This window comes from Balaenoptera borealis (assembly GCF_965194805.1).
Source record: "Balaenoptera borealis genome assembly, chromosome: 14".
Lineage (NCBI taxonomy): Eukaryota > Metazoa > Chordata > Mammalia > Artiodactyla > Balaenopteridae > Balaenoptera > Balaenoptera borealis.
The window spans coordinates 55660323-55683693 of NC_138875.1; the positions used below are offsets into that span (position 1 = coordinate 55660323).

A 23371-nucleotide genomic window follows, 5' to 3' on the forward strand; every position below is an offset into this window, starting at 1 on the left:
CAGTCCTCGATATGTGTCTGATATTTTTATTTAACAAGCATTGATGTCATCCTCTTAGTAGATATGAATTTAAACTATACAGACATCATGTATATTCTTAACACAAATGACTTGCTACTTTATAATTTTACTCACAAAACAATCCATACTCATAAACTATATTTGCACAGAATTCTCAAAAAGGAAGTAAAGTAACTTAAAAAGGTATCGGGTTAATTAAAAAGAAGGGAAGATTACAGGTAAATTTTCCCAGAAGACCTTTCTTCAAAATAGAGATAACAAAGGAGGAAAGTGTGAGTGGAGAAGAATTAGGTTAGACATATTCTTCAAATTGTTGAAAGAATCTCAAGGAAGAGGAGATAGGCATACTTTCATTATACCAGCTAATGAGCAGGAATGACAATGACAGAGATTTCTTTTCAATATAAGAATTTTCAACGATCAAAAGAGCTTCAGCTAAAATAGCGAGCACCATGTCAGTGGAAGAGTTCAAGCAGGAGTTGGAAATTTTTCAATGGTATTGTAAGAAGACAAAAAAATTCATGGAGTTCAAGGTTGACTAGAGGATCTCTAACGAAATTCCAACAATTAAGTGTCTGTTATATGTGTATATGATAAAGCACAATAAAAGCTTTTAAAATGGGGGAGACCTTCAAGATGGCAGAGGAGTAAGACGTGGAGATCACCTTCCTCCCCACAAATACATCAGAAATACACCTACATGTGGAACAACTCCTACAGAACACCTACCAAACGCTGGCAGAAGACCTCAGACTTCCCAAAAGGCAAGAAACTCCCCGTGTACCTGGGTAGGGCAAAAGCAAAAAGAAAAAACAGAGACAAAAGAATAGGGAAGGGACCTGCACTACTGGGAAGGAGCTGTGAAGAAGGAAAAGTTTCCACACAATAGGAAGCCCCTTCGTGGGCAGAGACAGGGGGTGGCAGGGTTGGGGGGGAAGCTTCGGAGCCACAGAGGAGAGTGCAGCAACAGGGGTGCAGAGGGCAAAGCGGAGAGATTTCCACACAGAGGATCAGTGCCGACCAGCTCTCACCAGCCCGAGAGGCTTCTCTGCTCAGCTGCCGGGGCGGGTGGGGGCTGGGAGTTGAGGCTCGGGCATCGGAGGTCAGACCCCAGGGAGAAGACTGGGGTTGGCTGCGTGAATACAGTCTGAAGGGGGTTAGTGTGCCACAGTTAGCCTGGAGGGAGTCCAGGGAAACCTCTGGACCTGCCTAAGAGGCAAGAAACCATTGTTTCAGGGTGCCCAAGGAGAGGGGATTCAGAGCACTGCCTAAATGAGCTCCAGAGACGGGCACGAGCCGTGGCTATCAGCGTGGGCACCAGATATGGGCATGAAACGCTAAGGCTGCTACTGCAGCCACCAAGAAGCCTGTGTGCAACCACAGGTCACTATCCACACCTCCCCTCCCGGGAGCCTGTGCAGCCTGCCACTGCCAGGGTCCCATGATCCAGGGACAACTTACCCGGGAGAACACAAGGTGCGCCTCAGGCTGTTGCAACGTCATGCCGGCCTCTGCCACCACAGGCTCACCCCGCATTCCGTACCCCTCCCTCCCCCCGGCCTGAGTGAGCCAGAGTCCCCGAATCAGCTGCTCCTTTAACCCCATCCTGTCTCAGCAGGGAGCAGTGGCCCTCAGGCGACCTACAGGGAGAGGAGGGGCAAAATCCAAACCTGAACCCCAGGAGCTGTGCAAACAAAGAACAGAAAGGGAAATCTCTCCCAGCAGCCTCAGGAGCAGAGGATTAAATCTCCACAATCAACTTGATGTACCCTGCATCTGTGGAATACCTGAAGAGACAACAAATCATTCGAAAATTCAGGTGGTGGACTTTGGGAGCAACGATATATATATTTTTTCCCTTTTTCTCTTTTTGTGAGTCTGTATCTGTATGCTTCTTTGTGTGATTTTGTCACAAATGGACAATTTTACCATCTGTCCTAGGGTTCTGTCTGTCAGTTTTTTTGTTTTTTGTTTTTTTTAAGTATACTTTTTAGTGCTTGCTATCATTGGTGGATTTGTTTTTTGCTTTGGCAGCTCTCTTCTTTCTTTCATTCTTTTTTTTTTTCCTTTTTTTAATTACTTTTTTTGTTTTTAAAAATTATTTTTTACTTTAATAATTTTTTTTCTTTCTTTCTTTCTTTTTTTATCCCTTTTTTTCTCAGCCATGTGGCTGACAGGGTCTTGGCAGTCCGGCCGGGTGTCAGGCCTGTGCCTCTGAGGTAGGAGAGCTGAGTTCAGGACATTGGTACACAAGAGACCTCCTGGAGCCATGTAATATCAAACGGTGAAAGTTCTCCCAGAGATCACCATCTCAACGCTAAGACCCAGCTCCACTCAACGACCAGCAAGCTACAGTGCTGCACACCCTATGCCAAACAACTCGCAAGACAGGAACACAATCCCATCCATTAGCACAGAGGCTGCCTAAAATCATAATAAGGTCACAGACACCCCAAAAGACACCACCAGACGTGGACCTGCCCACCAGAAAGACAAGATCCAGCCTCATCCACCAGAACTCAGGCACTAGTTCCCTCCACCAGGAAGCCTACACAACCCACTGAACCAAGCTTAGCCACTGGGGACAGATACCAAAAACAACGGGAACTACGAACTTGCAGCCTGTGAAAAGGAGACCCCAAACACAGTAAGATAAGCAAAATGAGACGACAGAGAAACGCACAGCAGATGAAGGAGCAAAGTAAAAACCCACTATACCCAACAAAAAAAGAGGAAATAGGCAGTATACCTGAAAGAGAAGTCAGAGTAATGATAGTAAAGATGATCCTAAATCTTGGAAATAGAATGGAGAAAATACAAGAGAAGTTTAACAAGGACCTAGAAGAACTAAGGAGCAAACAAACAGTGATGAACAACACAATAAATGAAATTTAAAATTCTCTAGAAGGAATCAATAGCAGAATAACTGAGGCAGAAGAACGGATAAGTGACCTGGAAGATAAAATAGTGGAATAACTACTGCAGAGCAGAATAAACAAAAAAGTATGAAAAGCATTGAGGACAGTCTCAGAGACATCTGGGACAACATGAAATGCACCAACATTCGAATTATAGGCGTCCCAGAGGAGAAGAGAAAAAGAAAGAGACTGAGAAAATATTTGAAGAGATCATAGTTGAAAACTTCCATAATATGGGAAAGGAAATAGTTAATCAAATCCAGGAAGCACAGAGAGACCCATACAGGATAAATCCAAGGAGAAACACGCCAAGACACATATTAATCAAACTATCAAAAATTAAATATAAAGAAAGCATATTAAAAGCAGCAAGGGAAAAGCAACAAATAACACACAAGGGAATCCCCATAAGGTTAACAGCTGATCTTTCAACAGAAACTCTGCAAGCCAGAAGGGAGTGGCAGGACATATTTAAAGTGATGAAAGGAAAAACCTACAACCAAGATTACTCTACCCAGCAAGGATCTCATTCAGATTTGACAGAGAAATTAAAACCTTTACAGACAAGCAAAAGCTAAGAGAATTCAGCACCACCAAACCAGCTTTAAGACAAATGCTAAAGGAAATTCTCTAGGCAGGAAACACAAGAGAAGGAAAAGACCTAAAATAACAAACCCAAAACAAATAAGAAAATGGTAATAGGAACATACATATCGATAAGTACCTTAATTGTAAATGGATTAAATGCTCCAACCAAAAGATATAGACTGGCTGAATGGATACAAAAACAAGACCCGTATATATGCTGTCTACAAGAGACGCACTTCAGACCTAGGGAGACATATAGACTGAAAGTGAAGGGATGGAAAAAGGTATTCCATGCAAATGGAAATCAAAAGAAAGCTGGAGCAGCAATTCTCATATCAGACAAAATAGACTTTAAAATAAAGACTATCAAAAGAGACAAAGAAAGACACTGCATAATGGTCAAGCAATCAATCCAAGAAGAAGATATAACAATTGTAAATATTTATGCACCCAACATAGGAGCACCTCAATACATAAGGCAAATGCTAACAGCCATAAAAGGGGAAATTGACAGTAACACAAAAATAATAGGGGACTTTAATACCCCACTTTCACCAATGGACAGATCATCCAAAATGAATATCAATAAGGAAACAGAGCTTTCAATGATACATTAAACAAGACGGACTTAATTGATATTTATAGGACATTCCATCCAAAAACAACAGAATACATTTTCTTCTCAAGTGCTCATGGAACATTCTCCAGGATAGATCCTATCTTGGGTCACAAATCAAGCCTTGGTAAATTTCAGAAAATTGAACTCGTATCCAGTATCATTTCCAACCACAATGCTATGAGACTAGATATCAATTACAGGGAAAAAAACTATAAAAAACAAAAACACATGGAGGCTAAACAATATGCTACTAAATAACCAAGAGATCACTGAAGAAATCAAAGAGTAAATCAAAAACTACCTAGAAAAAAATCACAATGAAAACACGACTACCCAAAACCTATGGGATGCAACAAAAGCAGTTCTGAAAGGTAAGTTTATAGCAATACAATCCTACCTAAAGAAGCAAGAAAACTCTCAAATAAACAATCTAAACATACACCTAAATTAATTAGAGAAAGAAGAACAAAAAGATCCCAAAGTAAGCAGAAGAAAAGAAATAATAAAGATCAGATCAGAAATAAATGGAAGAAATGAAGGAAACAATAGCAAAGATCAATAAAACTAAAAGCTGGTTTTTTGAGAAGATAAACAAAATTGATAAACCATTAGCCAGACTCACCAAGAAAAAAAGGGAGAAGACTCAAATCAACAGAATTAGAAATGAAAAAGGAGAAGTAACAACTGACACTGCAGAAATACAAAGGATCATTAGAGATTACTACAAGCAACTCTATGACAATAAAATGGACAACCTGGAAGAAATGGACAAATTTTTAGAAAAGCACAACCTCCCAAGACTAAACTAGGAAGAAATAGAAAATATGAACAGACCAATCACAAGCACTGAAATTGAGGCTGTGATTTAAAATCTTCCAACAAACAAAAGCCCAGGACCAGATGGCTTCAGAGGCGAATTCTATCAAACATTGAGAAAAGAGTTAACACCTATCCTTCTCAAACTTTTCCAAAATATAACAGAGGGAGGAACACTCCCAAACTCATTCTATGAGGCCACCATCACCCTGATACCAAAACCAGACAAAGATGTTGCAAAAGAAGAAAACTACAGGCCAATATCACTGATGAACATAGACGCAAAAATCCTCAACAAAATACTAGCAAACAGAATCCAACAGCACATTAAAAGGATCATACACCATGATCAAGTGGGGTTTATCCCAGGAGTGCAAGGATTCTTCAATATATGCAAATCAATCAATGTGATACACCATATTAACAAATTGAAGGATAAAAACCATATGATCATCTCAATAGATGCAGAAAAAGCTTTTGACAAAATTCAACACCCATTTATGATAAAAACCCTGCAGAAAGTAGGCATAGAGGGAACTTTCCTCAACATAATAAAAGCCATATATGACAAACCCACAACCATCAACGTTCTCAATGGTGAAAAACTGAAACCATTTCCACTACGATCAGGAACATGACAAGGTTGCCCACTCTCACCACTACTATTCAACATAGTTTGGGAATTTTTAGCCACAGCAATCAGAGCAGAAAAAGAAATAAAAGGAATCCAAATCAGAAAAGAAGAATAAAGCTTTCGCTGTTTGCAGATGACATGATACTATACATAGAGAATCCTAAAAATGAAACCAGAAAACTACTAGACCTAATAAATGAATTTGGTAAAGTAGCAGGACACAAAATTAATGCCCAGAAATCTCTTGCATTGCTCTACACTAATGATGTAAAATCTGAAACAGAAATTAAGGAAACACCCCCATTTACCACTGCAACAAAAAGAATAAAATATCTAGGAATAAACCTACCTAAGGAGACAAAAGACCTGTATGCAGAAAATTATAAGACACTGATGAAAGAAATTAAAGATGATACAAATAGATGGAGAGACATACCATGTTCTTGGATTGGAAGAATCAACATTGTGAAAATGACTCTACTACCCAAAGCAATCTACAGGTTCAATGCAATCCCTATCAAACTACCACTGGCATTTTTCACAGAAGTAGAACAAAAAATTTCACAATTTGTATGGAAACACAAAAGACCCCGAATAGCCAAAGCAATCTTGAGAACAAAAAATGGAGCTGGAGGAATCAGGCTCTCTGACTTCAGACTATACTACAAAGCTACAGTCATCAAGACACTATGGTACTGGCACAAAAACAGGAATATAGATCAATGGAACAGGATAGAAAGCCCAGAGATAAACCCATGCACGTATCGTCACCTTATCTTTGATAAAGGAGGCAAGAATATACAGTGGAGAAAAGACAGCCTCTTCAATAAGTGGTGTTGGGAAAACTGGACAGGTACATACAAAAGTATGAAATTAGAATACTCCCTGACACCATACACAAAAATAAACTCAAAATGGATTAAAGACCTAAATGTAAGGCCAGACACTATAAAGCTCTTAGAGGAAAACATAGGCAGAACACTCTATGACATAAATCACAGCAAGATCCGTTTTGACCCACCTCCTAGAGAAATGGAAATAAAAACAAAAATAAACAAATGGGACCTAATGAAACTTAAAAGCTTTTGCACAGCAAAGGAAACCATAAAGAAGACGAAAAGACAATTCTCAGAATGGGAGAAAATATTTGCAAATGAAGTAACTGACAGAGGATTAATCTCCAAAATTTACAAGCAGCTCATGCAGCTCAATATCAAAAAAAACAAACAAACCAATCCCAAAATGGGCAGAAGACCTAAATAGACATTTCTCCAAAGAAGATATCCAGATTGTCAACAAACACATGAAAGAATGCTCAACGTCATTAATCATTAGCAAAACGCAAATCAAAACTACAATGAGGTATCACCTCACACCAGTCAGAATGGCCATCAACAAAAAATCTACAAACAATAAATGCTGGAGAGGGTGTGGAGAAAAGGGAACCCTCTTGCACTGTTGATGGGAATGTAAATTGATACAGCCACTCTGGAGAACAGTATGGAGGTTCCTTAAATATTAAAAATAGAACTACCATACGACCCACCAATCCCACTACTGGGCATATACCTTGAGAAAACCATAATTCAAAAAGAGACATGCACCACAATGTTCATTGCAGCTCCATTTACAATAGCCAGGACATGGAAGTAACCTAAGTATCCATTGACAGATGAATGGATAAAGAAGATGTGGCACATATATACAATGGAATATTACTCAGCCATAAAAAGAAACAAAATTGAGTTATTTGCAGTGAGGTGGATGGACCTACAGTCTGTCATACAGAGTGAAGTAAATCAAAAAGAGAACAACAAATACCATATGCTAACACATATATATACAGAATCTAAGAAAAAAAAATGGTTATGAAGAACGTAGGGGCAGGACAGGAATAAAGATGCAGACGTAGAAATTGCACTTGAGGACAGGGGGAGGGGGAAGGGTAACCTGGGACGAAGTGAGAGAGTGGCATGGACTTATATATACTATCAAGTGTAAAATAGATAGCTAGTGGGAAGCAGCTGCATAGCACTGGGAGATCAGCTCTGTGCTTTGTGACCACCTAGAGGGGTGGGATAGGGAGGGTGGGAGGGAGACGCAAGAGGGCGGAGATATGGGGATATATGTAAATGTATAGCTGATTCACTATGTTATAAAGCAGAAACTAACACACCACTGTAAAGCAATTATACTCTAGTAAAGATGTTAAAAAAAAAAACCTTTTAAAATGTAAGGGACTTCCCTGGTGGCGCAGTGGTTAAGAATCCGCCTGCCAATGCAGGGGACATGGCTTCAAGCCCTGGTCTGGGAAGATCCCACATGCTGCAGAGCAACTAAGCCCGTCACCACAACTACTGAACCTGCGCTCTAGAGCCCGCGAGCCACAACTACTGAGCCCACTTGCCACAACTACTGAAGCCCGTGCACCTAGAGCCTGTGCTCCACAAAAAAAGAAGGCACCACAATGAGAAGCCCTCAAATCACAACGAAGAGTAGCCCCCGCTTGCCACAAGTAGAGAAAGCCCGCGCGCAACAACGAAGACCTGATGCAGCCAACATAAAATAAATAAATAAATAAATTTTAAAAAATACAATAAAATAAAATGTAAAATTTATAAACGGGAAAATGTCCAGGCTTTGCCCCATAGCTTTACAACAGCGTTACTCAAAGCAAGGCTATTGCCGATAAGCTAAATGATAGTAATATCATACAGCCTATAGGCTACAGTACATGTCCTATAATTTTAAAGATTGAGGTTGTATGAGCATGGGCCTTGAGAAAGGATGACAAATTTGTGAAACATTCTGGTTTTTTGTTCAAAAGGAGATTTTAAAGTATATTTAATGAGCTCAGGAAAAAAAGAGCAAATAAAACATTACTTAAATGAAAGCACATGAACTCAATCCTTCTTAAAAAAACTACTGAATAGTAATTCCAATCAAAGACAAGGTGAATCAGAACAAAGAACTCCAAAACAGAGATGCTATGGTAAAATGATGATAGTGGGAAGCTTTGAAATTATTTAAGTAAATACAGACCAAAGGCTGAAACAACCATAGGGATTATGGCTACATGTGAAAAGGCATTCTCCCTCTACCAGGAGGGTAGAAGACATCCTTATCACCACTGGGAATTTAGGGCCAAGGAGGCTATATAAACAAACCTGTTAAGCTAACCCTTATCTTTCTAGTTACTTCTTCATTATTTACTACCCATAGCCCCAACCCCTTTGTCTTGTGAATTCTTCACAAATTTTTCATTCCTTTGTCTAAAAGATATAAAAGCTTCCTTCTCTGGTCACTTCTTCAGGTCTTCATTCTCTTGTGAAGCCTCCCATTTACATGTAAAATTTCCATAAAATATGTATGCTTTGCTCCTGTTCATCTGTTTTATGTCAGTGTAATTCTTAGGCCCAGCCAGACACCCAAGAGGGTAGAAGAGAATTCTTCCTCCCCTACATAAGTAACTCTATGTGATTATGAATTCATTGCTTTGTTTCTCCCTACATAGTTGGTGTTGGCATTATAAACAAATAATTTGTTTAAATTATGTCTTTAATGTAAAAGTTTAAAGAATATGACAACCTTGATTAATTTCAAAATAAACAATTCACTAATGGAAAAAAAAATCTACTTCGTTATCTCCCCCAACAAACTGTTAGGACTTTCCTAGGCAGGACCTCTGCTTATGGTAGAATTGTAAGGTATTAACCTCACAAGGTAATAATAACAAATGCTATTCACAGTGTATGAGGCTATTTTTCATAGTTTAAATAGAATTCCTTGCTTAAAGGGAAAAGAACTTTCATCTGGGATGCTCAAGGACCCTTTCAAAATCTAAGAATGTGCTTATATTATAAACAACGGGAAGCAGAAAAGTGACAAGTGGCCAGAAGACCTAAACCAAAGCTGTCACTGGGGTCTTGGTAAAGAGGAGACAAATCCAATAAATCTGGGACTTAATAACTGCCTAGATAACTAAGATTGAAGAGAAGAGTGATAAATGGTAACTACAAATTTACAATCCTGAGAGTAAAGAAGGATGGCAGTGCTTAAACCAGAATAAAGTTAGGGGTAATAGTCTGAGTGGAAAGCTTGGTTCAAATCATGTTTTGTTTTTAGGGGGTCAGTAAACATCTGAGGACAGCTGTCCCATAGGCTGCAAGAAGTTGAATACTCAAAAGAGGATGGAGGTCAGGATTAGAGAGGTTTTACATTTCATTGTCACTCCAGACCCCCTCCAGTCCCCCAGCCCCACACCCCAGGCATTATGAACCCATGACTGGATTACAAATCCCACAAAAACCATAGAAGTCTCTATTGGTTTAAGGGCAGAAAACATTGACAGAAACCCAGGGAGAATAATTTCTTTCCTTATTTTCTTCTAAAGAAATACCTACAATATAAGAAAGGAAAAAAAAAAAAAAAAAAAAAACTCTCCAGTGGAGCAAAATAGATAGGCTATGACCTTATAATGTGATTAAAGTCTACTGGTACTGATAAGAAAGGCGACACTTAATTACATGGTGCTTTTCATCTTCTAAGCACTTTACAAGTACTATATTAACTAATTAACGATGGAAACCCTGATGTTTCCTGGAAAAGACTGCTGTCGCTACTTTTTTTCACCCTTTAAATGAACTTTTTTTAAATCTTGAAATACAACATGCACAAAATGGGTGATATTTAAACTTTTCAAATTAATGATTACACCAAGCAGTTCATTTTCTGGTACTTCAGAGTCAAATTACAATTTAATAAAAAGGATGTAGGTAAGCTACCGTAGAAAGAGAAACAACTCTACTGGCTCATAAAAGCCCATCTGGTGAGCACCACTGAGCCCTGATAAATGGTAATATGAAAACGCTTACTGTTGGCCTGTGGCTTCTACATCCTCCAGAAGCAGATGGGATAAGGGCACCTATTCCCATATGCATTGAATGTTCTAGGGTGGGTTCCAATTCAGATTGTCTTCTTCATCTCCATAGTTTTAAAATTAGTGATCACCAAGCATTTGTCAAAAGAAAACTGGGCTAATATAGTGTGTTGAACACCCTTTGAAGACAAATGTTTTGGTTCATGAAAAAGTCCCTTAAGGGCATGTTTAAGAATCTGGATCAAAATTTTCAGATCTTCACTCATTCAACTAATGGGTATTAAGTACCTATTATAAGCAAAGTCCTCCAAGGAGGGTTGGCCTTGTTTAGAGTCACATGGGCATCTCTCTAATCACCTTAAGAGATGGGTGGTTTTCATTCCTACATATACTCTTCCTGTCTGCCCATAAAAATCCTGTCTGTCATGGCCAGGCTGAAATCCCCAGTCTCAGGGAAGGCAGGATAAGATAGGGGAAACTCAACAGGCTTGGATTTATATATGAGCTCTGCATATACTGCTCCAACAATAAAAACTTAGGAAGTTTATTTACCTCTTCTGGACCTCTGTTTCCTCATATAAAATGAGAATGATAATGCTTTCGCAGCTGCATAAGCAAGAGCCTGTATATAGGGTGCAATCGGCTTAGTTCCTTTGATTTTGAAAAATGCTTTTCCATTTCTTATATCCCTAACTGGGTTCCTTCTGCTGTAATGGCTGAGGTTTCTTGCATAAATTATAAATAATAATAATTTCTTTGCAAGCTTACTGTAAATATTAAATAAAATAATGTAAAAGAAATGCCTAGCCAATGGTATAGCATACTAAAATATATAGGATTTAGAGTCAGGTAGACCTGGTTATAAATCCTGATTATAGCATTTAGTGAGTAGGAGCCATGGATTACGCTTTCCTGACATCTCATAGTATATTTCACAATGCTAAGTCTATAGTAAACATTCATGAAATTTTGGTTGACTGACATTGACTTATTAGCCAGTCAAGTAAAATACAGGGACACTTTACCTTCCTCCAGATATATAGTAACAGGTGGGTACTAGCAGAGCCTTTGAACTCTTCATAGCCTGGTAACATTAGCCCTAAAGTTACTGGAGACAGAAAGACACCTTCATTTCTGAAGTACACATGTCCTCAGCTCAGCAGCTCCAAAATAAACTCCTAGGGGCAGTACAAGGTCTCTTACTTATCTCGTGATCTGAGCTTTAAGAATACAGATATACTGATCTCTGGATATTGAATAATTCTCAGTCCACGTATTGTTCCAACTCAAATATCTAAGGAATATTCTTTCTGACCTCTGCATATGTGCCCTTCAATAATTTATTCCAGAAGGCATGGATTGTAATTCCAGTAAATATTTTCTTAGAATTGTTCTTTTTTCCCATTCTTCCCAGTCATCCTTTAATCAAAACGAAACCGGACAAGCATGCACAAATTCTTATCTGTTCTATCCAGACAAATTCTAAATTCTTCTTGCCTATTTCTAACTTTGTTATCTATATTTATGATATAATATGTTATATCTATATACATCTAGGGAAGAGCAATTGCAAAATTTATCAAGAATTCTCTTCAGAAAACTGTTCTCATAATAAGCGCAAATTGTTAGCATTTATCACCATATGATGTAATCATAAAAAAGCCTTTTCTAGCCTCATCCCCATAAGGTACCTCTCTATTACATTATAATGATAAATGGCAAAATGTTTTGCATGACACTTAAACTATTACAGAATTCCACAGGGAATGCTAGGATACTACCAAGATTTTCTGATAAGCAGCTACAGCTAAAAGTCAGTTTCACATTCTTAAGTCAACTGATCTCACACACTATTTATTTCCAGCAAAACACTTTACAACTGAACACTTCCACATCATAAGGTCAACACAAACATGTATTGGGAGTAAATATTTCATGGTGTGTTTTAAGAGGTAATAAGTATTCAGCTTGGGGATGGATGTGACACTCTGTTTCACTTGAAAACAATCTAAACCAGTCGTCATGTTATTCCATCCTGCAATGCAACTAACTCCCAACTATCCCTAATGATTTGATATGAGTAATCAGGATTCACAGATAAAGCCCAAATTTATATTAGTCAATAGTTAAATCCCAACCATCCATTGCTACTTGAAGGAAGCATTACCTTTGGGGTAAACACAAATGTTGGGTAATCCGTCCCTAAAACTTTCTTCTATTTCCTACCATTCTCAGATTAGCTGTTAAATCACAATTCACTCTTTTCTGTATGATAATATTCAATTTAGTGCAGCATAGTGCTATTATGTCTCTTTGACTTTTTTATATCACCTTAAAATTTTCTGTGAAAACAAAACATTCTATATATTCGTTTTTGAAAATATTCTACATTCTATGCATCTTTATTATCAGATCATTTTTTTTATTTTTGTAATTTAGCAGTGAAAATCATGTACAGTCATAACATTTTTTATCTTTGAGAAACTTTTTTTCACCAAAATCTGACAATTTTTAAACCTTCTCTGGAACTCTTGTTGATATTTCAAATACAACAACTACAATAGCTAATATTTATCGGGTATGTAATCTGTGCCAGCGATTGTGCTCAGCACTTTGCCTCCATTAATCATTTAGCCCTAGGCAAGTACCATTATTATCCCCATTTTACATACCAGGCAACTGAGAGACAGAAAGGCTAAATAATTTCCCCAGCTTCAGCCTAAGGTATTAAGGTACTAAGAGATGGAAGAGAGAGGCACACTGAGGCAACTGGTTGCAGAGCCTATGTTCTTAACTCCCTCCCTGTATTTCTTCTTTGTAGCTGCTTGTATTTCATTCTATGTCTATAGACTTACCTCATATTTGTCCAAGATATATTTGAAAGAATTATATTAGTAAACGATAAACCAACTTCTCAGATCAAGCTGTACTGAAAAATAGCTTAACCAATAATAAGCATGACAAAACAAACAACAAACATAACAAAAAACCCACTGGTAGGATGATCGCTAGAACCTAAGTTCTTTCACTCTTCCACTCTGATGTATCAGTATTGCCTGCCTTCATGGTCCCAGGAGGCTGCAATTCTAAGCATCACAGGTGACAGACAACATGCAGTGAAGAAGAGGGACATTCCATACTGAGTATCTGTTTTTGCTTGTTTGTTGTTGTTTTCTTTTTGAGTTATAGAAATCTTTCCCAGAAGCTCCAGAGCAGATTGACCTTTGGGTTCCACTGGCCAGGACTGGGTCATCTGCCCACCTCCAAGTCAACTAGCAAGGGAGATAAGACCACATGATTGACTCTTGATAGAGAACGAAAGAGAAAGAAAGGAAGGAAGGAAGGAAGAGGCAGAAATTGTTAGCTTCTATCACCAAATGATGTAATCATATAAGAGCCTTTTCTAACCAAAGTGCCAAGAAAAGCCTCCTCCAGAGGAGTTACTGTTGTCATCCACCATGAGAAGTCAATGTTATTCCCTTATTTTGAGATGAGAAACTGTTAAGAATTATACTGAAAGCTTGGGTCCTGACCTGACATTTAACACTAGTTTGAGAATCAAAACAGAAACACCATTCCAATAATATTATGTCTAGAAGTTCAATGAATTCCACTAGAATTTCAAGGCCTGTTGTCCTTATTTTTCATTAAGAGCCTGCCTTTCCTCCTTCCCTCTCCAAGAAAGCTTTATACTCTTTGCACTGGGGCCTTCTAAAGAAAGACAAGTAGTCTGGCAACTGTGGGAGTGTTGAGACAACTATAAAAATGACATGGGACAGCAAGGAGGGAGTAGAGAACAAGGAGAGGCAAAGAAATTGAGGTTTCAGGCAAGGAGAAGAGAAGGACAAGGAGTTTGGAAGTCAAGGGAAAAAAGAATGCCTTCCAGGAGGCTCCAGCCCCTGCTTCTGCAAACCAGTCTCCACAAATCAGAGAAACCACAACCATTATGCTCTCTGCAAGAAGCAAATTCAGTGCTTATATATAACACCAAAAACCCTTCTCATTTCTCTTTTCCCTTAGCATCCTCTTAGCATACTGCCCACTTCAGATCCTGTCTTTGTGATCCTCCAGTCTCAGCATTCCTCTTTCCAACCTCTGACAACCCAAAGAAATATTTTCTAATGAAATTTATATGTCAAATCCCAGCCAGAAGGCATGGCAGGCTGAAGCATCCAAGTATAAAAGCAACTAGTGAGTCACCCCACTTCACAATGAATTTGCTTTTCATCCCCAGAGCAAATACACCTAAGCTGCATAGTCCTTAAAACTATAAAATATACATATTTTTACATCTCTAGGAAGTTTTCATAAGCAGCTTTCTGATTTGATTCTCCTCAAGCAGTTAGGGAGCAGAAGAGGGGTTGATCAGTCTAGCTACAAATTCATTCCTTCAGCCAGAAAAGAAGGAGAAGCAAGAACCTGTGGTTGGGGTTCCGTGGCACTACTGAACTAGCAGAGGGATCTTCTCTTCTCCAATGCTGACAGCATCTCTAAGAGCAAGGGAGCCTGCTCAGCAAAGACTCGCACAGCAATTGGAGTGAGGACTGCATGGGTGGTAAAATGGGGAAGCACAAACAGACAGCCCACATTTAGAGCCAGGGAATCAGAGAGCAAGGGAGCCCAGATCACTGGGGTGGATGTGCAGCTGGGTGCACACAACTGAATGGGATGAGCACATGGGGCTGGAGCTGAGCCAGGCCCTACAGGAGTGTCAGGATGGGGCAACTTTCTGCAGCTGGCTATCCCACACCCTACAGCGCAATCACTTCCAGAAATGCTCCTTTCACTATTTCCTTCCCATAGCTATACAAGAACTACTCTCTCACCTTTTTTTCCTCACCATTTTCCTAAGATTTCACTGAGATTTGTAAACAGAAATATCTCTACTTACACCCTCTCTGCTATTTCCTTTCTGGTTCTAATTATTGTTAAAGGAATTATTTCCCCATTTCTCTCCACAGCTAGATTTTTGTAAGCAGAATAGGGTACACTCTTGTGGCCAGAATAAGGGTACAACAGGGTTTTGTCTTCTTTCCATTTACCACGTCCCTCACAGCAAGTCCCAGGGTTCTGCCACGTACAGAGCCTCTGCCTCTTTCAACCCTTTTATTGTCTGTTACTGAAAGATCAGAGCCAGAGATAAAGTTAATGAAAAGCTACCCAGGAGGTCAAATTACTTGTGAACTGTCATATCAATCTTAAGTTGAATCTTAAGCATGGTAATTCACATGAAACATCAAGTACTTCACAGTTTGCCAGCAGTCTCATGCTTGTCTATGTCTGAGAATTCCCAAAGCATCCACTCCAATATTCTCACCCTTTTCCATCCCTAAAATTTCCGTACTTGTGCCCACTTTAGAGCAAGGAACAAACCAAATCTTCAGAAAATCAACAAGCTATTCTAGAAGCACAAGGAATTGTCCCTTTTGGAGACTTACGAGTTAAATTGTGCCCCAACCCCAAATTTATATGTTGTGATTGTATTTGGAAATAGGTTCTTTACAGAGATAATCAAGTTAAAATGCGGTCATAAGGGTGGGTCATAATCCAGTACAACTGAAGTCCTTTTTAAAATGGGAAATTTGGGAGGAGCTTCAAGATGGTGGAAGAGTAAGACGTGGAGGTCACCTTCCTCCCCACAAATACATCAAAAATACATCTACATGTGGAACAACTCCTACAGAACACCTACTGAACGCTGGCAGAAGACCTCAGACCTCCCAAAAGGCAAGAAACTCTCTACGTACCTGGGTAGGGCAAAAGAGAAAAGGAAAAACAGAGACAAAAGAATAGGGACGGGACCTGCACCAGTGGGAGGGAGCTGTGAAGGAGGAAAGGTTTCCACACACTAGGAAGCCCCTTCGCAGGCAGAGACTGCGGGTGGCGGAGGGGGGGAGCTTCGGAGCCACGGAGGAGAGCGTAGCAACAGGGGTGCGGAGGGCAAAGCGGAGAGATTCCCTCACAGAGGATCAGTGCTGACCAGCATTCACCAGCCCTAGAGGCTTGTCTGCTCACCCGCCAGGGCGGGCGGGGGCTGGGAGCTGGGAGCTGAGGCTTGGGCTTCGGAAGTCAGACCCCAGGGAGAGGACTGGGGTTGGCGGCGTGAACACAGCCTGAAGGGGCTAGTGCGCCACAGCTAGCCGGGAGGGAGTCCCAGAAAAGGTTTGGAGCTGTCGAAGAGACAAGAGACTTTTTCTTGCCTCTTTGTTTCCCGGTGCGCGAGGAGAGGGTATTAAGAGCGCCACTTAAAGGAGCTCCAGAGACGGGTGCGAGCCGCGGCTATCAGCGCTGACCCCAGAGATGGGCACGAGATGCTAAGGCTGCTGCTGCAGCCACCAAGAAGCCTGTGTGTGAGCACAGGTCACTATCCACACCTCCCGTCCCGGGAGCCTGTGCAGCCCGCCACTGCCAGGGTCCCATGATCCAGGAAGAACTTACCCGGGAGAACACAAGGCGTGCCTCAGGCTGTTGCAACATCACGCCGGCCTCTGCCGCCACAGGCTCACCCCGCATTCCGTACCCCTCCCTCCCCCCGGCCTGAGCGAGCCAGAACCCCTGAATCACATGCTCCTTTAACCCCGTCCTGTTTGGGCGGAAATAGACGCCCTCAGGCGACCTACATGCAAAGGTGGGGCCAAATCCAAAGATGAACACTGGGAGCTGTTCGAACAAAGAAGAGAAAGGAAAAATCTCTCCCAGCAGCCTAAGGAGCAGCGGATTAAATCTCCACAATCAACTTCATGTACCCTGCATCTGTGGAATACCTGAAGAGACAACGAATCATCCCAAATTGAGGAGGAGGTGGACTTTGGGAGCAACAATATATATATATTTTTTCCCTTTTTGCTTTTTCTGAGTGTGTATGTGTATGCTTCTGTGTGTGATTTTGTCTGTACAGCTTTGCTTTTATCATTTGTCCTACGATTCTGTCTTTTTTTGTGTGTTTTTTTATTACTTAAAAAAATTTTTTTTCTTAATAATTATCTTTTATTTTAAAAACTTTATTTTATTTTACTTTATTTTATTTTATTTTATCTTCTTCTTTCTTTCTTTCTTTTTTTTCTCCCTTTTATTCTGAGCCGTGTGGAGGACAGGCTCTTGGTGCTCCAGCCAGACGTCAGGGCTGTGCCACTGCGGTGGGAGAGCCAAGTTCAGGACACTGGTCCACAAGAGACCTCCCATCTCCATGTAATATCAAATGGTGAAAATCTCCCAGAGCTCTTCATCTCAACGCCAAGACCCAGCTCCACTCAACGACCAGCAAGCTACAGTGCAGGACACCCTATGCCAAACAACTAGCAAAACAGGAACACCACCCCATCCATTAGCACAGAGGCTGCCTAAAATCATAATAAGGTCACAGACACCCCAAAACACACCACCAGACGTGGACCTGCCCACCAGAAAGACAAGATCCAGCCTTATCACTCAGAACACAGGTACTAGTCCCCGCCACCAGGAAGCCTACACAACCCACTGAACCAAGCTTAGCCACTGGGGACAGACACCAAAAACAACGGAAATTATGAACCTGCAGCCTGCGAAAAGGAGACCCCAAACACAGTAAGTTAAGCAAAATGAGAAGACAGAGAAACACACAGCAGATGAAGGAGCAAGGCAAAAACCCACCAGACGTAACAAATGCAGAGGAAATAGGCAATCTACCTGAAAAAGAATTCAGAATAATGATAGTAAACATGATCCAAAATCTTGGAAGTAGAATGGAGAAAATACAAGAAACGTTTAACAAGGACCTAGAAGAACTGAAGAGCTAACAAACCGTGATGAACAACACAATAAATGAAAGTAAAACTTCTCTAGAAGGGATCAATAGCAGAATAACTGAGTCAGAAGAACGGATAAGTAACCTGGAAGATAAAATAGTGGAAATAACTACTGCAGAGGAGAATAAAGAAAAAAGAATGAAAAGAATTGAGGACAGTCTCAGAGACCTCTGGGACAACATTAAATGCACCAACATTCGAATTATAGGCGTCCCAGAAGGAGACGAGAAAAAGAAAGGGACTGAGAAAATATTTGAAGAGATTATAGTTGAAAACTTCCCTAATATGGGAAAAGAAATAGTTAATCAAGTCCAGGAAGCACAGAGAGACCCATACAGGATAAATCCAAGGAGAAACATGCCAAGACACATATTAATCAAACTATCAAAAATTAAATACAAAGAACAAATATTAAAAGCAGTAAGGGAAAAACAACAAATAACACATAAGGGAATCCCTATAAGGTTAACAGCTGATCTTTCAGCAGAAACTCTGCAAGCCACAAGAGAGTGGCAGGACATATTTAAAGTGATGAGGGGGAAAAACCTACAACCAAGATTACTCTACCCAGCAAGGATCTCATTCAGATTTGATGGAGAAATTAAAAGTTTCACACAAGCAAAACCTAAGAGAATTCAGCACCACCAAACCAGCTTTACAACAAATGCTAAAGGAACTTCTCTAGGCAGGAAACACAAGAGAAGGAAAAGACCTACAATAATAAACCCAAAACAATTAAGAAAATGGTAATAGGAACATACATATCGATAATTACCTTAAATGTAAATAGATTAAATGCTCCCACCAAAAGACACAGACTGGCTGAATGGATAGAGAAAAAAGACCCATATATATGCTGTCTACAAGAGACCCACTTCAGACCTAGGGACACATACAGACTGAAAGTGAGGGGACGGAAAAAGATATTCTATGCATATGGAAATCAAAGAAAGCTGGAGTAGCAATTCTCATATCAGACAAAATAGACTTTAAAACAAATACTATTACAAGAGACAAGAACACTACATAATGATCAAGGGATCAATCCAAGCAGAAGATAAAACAATTGTAAATATTTATGCACCCAACATAGGAGTACCTCAATACATAAGGAAAATAATAACAGCCATAAAAGGGGAAATCGACAGTAACACAATCATAGTAGGGGACTTTAACACCCCACTTTCACCAATGGACAGATCATCCAAAATGAAAATCAATAAGGAAACACAAGCTTTAAATGATACATTAAACAAGATGGACTTAATTGATATTTATAGGACATTCCATCCAAACACAACAGAATACACATTCTTCTCAAGTGTTCATGGAACATTCTCCAGGATAGATCATATCTTGGGTCACAAATTAAGCCTTGGTAAATTTAAGAAAATTGAAATCTTATCAAGTATCTTTTCTGACCACAATGCTATGAGACTAGATATCAATTACAGGAAAAAATCTGTAAGCAATACAAACACATGGAGGCTAAACAACACACTACTTAATAACCAAGAGATCACTGAAGAAATCAAAGAGGAAATCAAAAAATAACTAGAAACAAATGACAATGAAAACACAATGACCCAAAACCTATGGGATGCAGCAAAAGGAATTCTAACAGGGAAGTTTATATCAATACAATCCTACCTTAAGAAACAAGAAACATCTCAAATAAACAACCTAACCTTACACCTAAAGCAATTAGAGAAAGAAGAACAGAAAAAACCCCAAACTTAGCAGAAGGAAATAAATCATAAAGATCAGATCAGAAATAAATGGAAAAGAAATGAAGGAAACGATAGCAAAGATCAATAAAACTAAAAGCTGGTTCTTTGAGAAGATAAACAAAATTGATAAACCATTAGCCAGACTCATCAAGAGAAAAAGGGAGAAGACTCAAATCAATAGAATTAGAAATGAAAAAGGAGAAGTAACAACTGACACTGCAGAGATACAAAGGATCATGAGAGATTACTACAAGCAACTCTATGCCAGTAAAAAGGACAACCTAGAAGAAATAGACAAATTCTTAGAAATGCACAACATTCCGAGACTGAGCCAGGAAGAAATAGAAAATATGAAAAGACCAATCAATCACAAGCACTGAAATTGAAACTGTGATTAAAAATCTTCCGAAAAACAAAAGCCCAGGACCAGATGGCTTCACAGGCGAATTCTATCAAACATTTAGAGAAGAGCTAACACCTATCCTTCTCAAACTCTTCCAAAATATAACAGAGGGAGGAACACTTCCAAACTCATTCTACGAGGCCACCATCACTCTGATACCAAAACCAGACAAAGATGTCACAAATAAAAAAACTACAGGCCAATATCACTGATGAACATAGATGCAAAAATCCTCAACAAAATACTAGCAAACAGAATCCAATAGCACATTAAAAGGATCATACGCTATGATCAAGTGCAGTTTATCCCAGGAATGCAGGGATTCTTCAATATATGCAAATCAATCAACGTGATATACCATATTAACAAATTGAAGGAGAAAAACCATATGATCTCAATAGATGCAGAGAAGGCTTTTGACAAAATTCAACACCAATTTATGATAAAAACCCTCCAGAATGTAGGCATAGAGGGAACTTTCCTCAACATAATAAAGGCCATATATGACAAACCCACAGCCAACATCGTCCTCAATGGTGAAAAACTGAAACCATTTCCACTAAGATCAGGAACAAGACAAGGTTGCCCACTCTCACCACTATTATTCAACATAGTTTTGGAAGTGTTAGCCACAGCAATCAGAGAAGAAAAAGAAATAAAAGGAATCCAAATTGGAAAAGAAGAAGTAAAGCTTTCACTGTTTGCAGATGACATGATACTATACATAGAGAATCCTAAAGATGCTACCAGAAAACTACTAGAGCTAATCAATGAATTTGGTAAAGTAGCAGGATACAAAATTAATGCACAGAAATCTCTTGCATTCCTATACACTAATGATGAAAAATCTGAAAGTGAAATTAAGAAAACACTTCCATTTATCATTGCAACACAAAGAATAAAATACCTAGGAATAAACCTATCTAAGGAGACAAAAGACCTGTATGCAGAAAATTATAAGGCACTGATGAAAGAAATTAAAGATGATACAAATAGATGGGGAGATATACCATGTTCTTGGACTGGAAGAATCAACATTGTGAAAATGACTCTACTACTCAAAGCAATCTACAGATTCAATGCAATCCCTATCAAACTACCACTGGCATTTTTTCACAGAAATAGAACAAAAAATTTCACAATTTGTATGGAAACACAAAAGACCCTGAATAGCCAAAGAAATCTTGAGAAAGAAAAATGGAGCTGGAGGAATCAGGCTCCCTGACTTCAGACTATACTACAAAGCTACAGTAATCAAGACAGTATGGTACTGGCACAAAAACAGGAATATAGATCAATGGAACAGGACAGAAAGCCCAGAGATAAACCCATGCACGTATCGTCACCTTATCTTTGATAAAGGAGGCAAGAATATACAGTGGAGAAGACAGCCTCTTCAATAAGCGGTGCTGGGAAAACTGGACAGCTACATGTAAAAGAATGAAATTAGAACACTCCCTAACACCATACACGAAAATAAACTCAAAATGGATTAAAGACCTAAATGTAAGGCCAGACACTATAAAGCTCTTAGAGGAAAACATAGGCAGAACACTCTATGACATAAATCACAGCAAGATCCTTTTTGACCCACCTCCTAGAGAAATGGAAATAAAAACACAAATAAACAAATGGGACCTAATGAAACTTAAAAGCTTTTAAAAGCTTTTGCACAGCAAAGGAAACCATAAACAAGACAAAAAGACAACCCTCAGAATGGGAGAAAATATTTGCAAATGAAGCAACTGACAAAGGATTAATCTCCAAAACATACAAGCAACACATGCAGCTCAATATCAAAAAAACAAACAACCCAATCCAAATATGAGCAGAAGACCTAAATAGACATTTCTCCAAAGAAGATATACAGATTGCCAATAAACACATGAAAGAATGCTCAACATCATTAATCATTAGAGAAATGCAAATCAAAACTACAATGAGATATCATCTCACACCCATCAGAATGGTCATCATCAAAATATCTACAAACAATAAATGCTGGAGAGGGTGGGGAGAAAAGGGAACCCTCTTGCACTGTTGGTGGGAATGTAAATTGATACAGCCACTATGGAGAACAGTATGGAGGTTCCTTAAAAAACTAAAAATAGAACTACCATACGACCCAGCAATCCCACTACTGGGCATATACCCTGAGAAAACCATAATGCAAAAAGCGTCATGTACCACAATATTCATTGCAGCTCTATTTCCAATAGCCAGGACATGGAAGCAACCTAAGTGTCCATCAACAGATGAATGGATAAAGAAGATGTGGCACATATATACAATGGAATATTACTCAGCCATAAAAAGGAACGAAACTGAGTTATTTGTAGAGAGGTGGATGGACCTAGAGACTGTCATACAGAGTGAAGTAAGTCAGAAAGAGAAAAACAAATACCATATGCTAACACATATATATGGAATCTAAAAAAAAAAAAAAAAAAGAAAGAAAGAAAAAAAAATGGTCAGAAGAACCTAGGGGCAAGACAAGAATAATGAGGCAGATCTACTAGAGAATGGACTTGAGGATACGGGGAGGGGGAAGGGTAAGCTGGGACAAAGTGAGAGAGTGGCATGGACATATATACACTACCAAATGTAAAATAGATAGCTAGTGGGAAGCAGCCGCATAGCACAGGGAGATCAGCTCAGTGCTCTGTGACCACCTAGAGGGGTGGGATAGGGAGGGTGGGAGGGAGGGAGATGCAAGGGGGAAGAGTTATGGGGACATACGTATATATATAACTGATTCACTTTGTTATAAAGCAGAAACTAACATACCATTGTAAAGCAATTATACTCTAATAAAGTTGTTAAAAGAATAAAATAAAATAAAATAAACATGGGAAATTTGACTGCATGATTACACTTGTTTGAGATATCTAAAGTAGTCAAATTCATAAAAGGAGCAAGTTATTGGGGGCTGTGGGAGGGAGGAGCAGGGAGTTGGTCACTGAGGAACGAGGTCTGGAG

At 39.3% G+C, this 23371-nt stretch overlaps 1 protein-coding gene across 2 annotated transcripts in view; it reads right to left on the reverse strand.

Moving 5' to 3' along the window:
- METTL4 (methyltransferase 4, N6-adenosine) overlaps positions 1-23371 on the reverse strand; it is a 167208-nt gene that overhangs the window by 23784 nt on the left and 120053 nt on the right. The gene's annotated exons all lie outside the window — the stretch shown is intronic.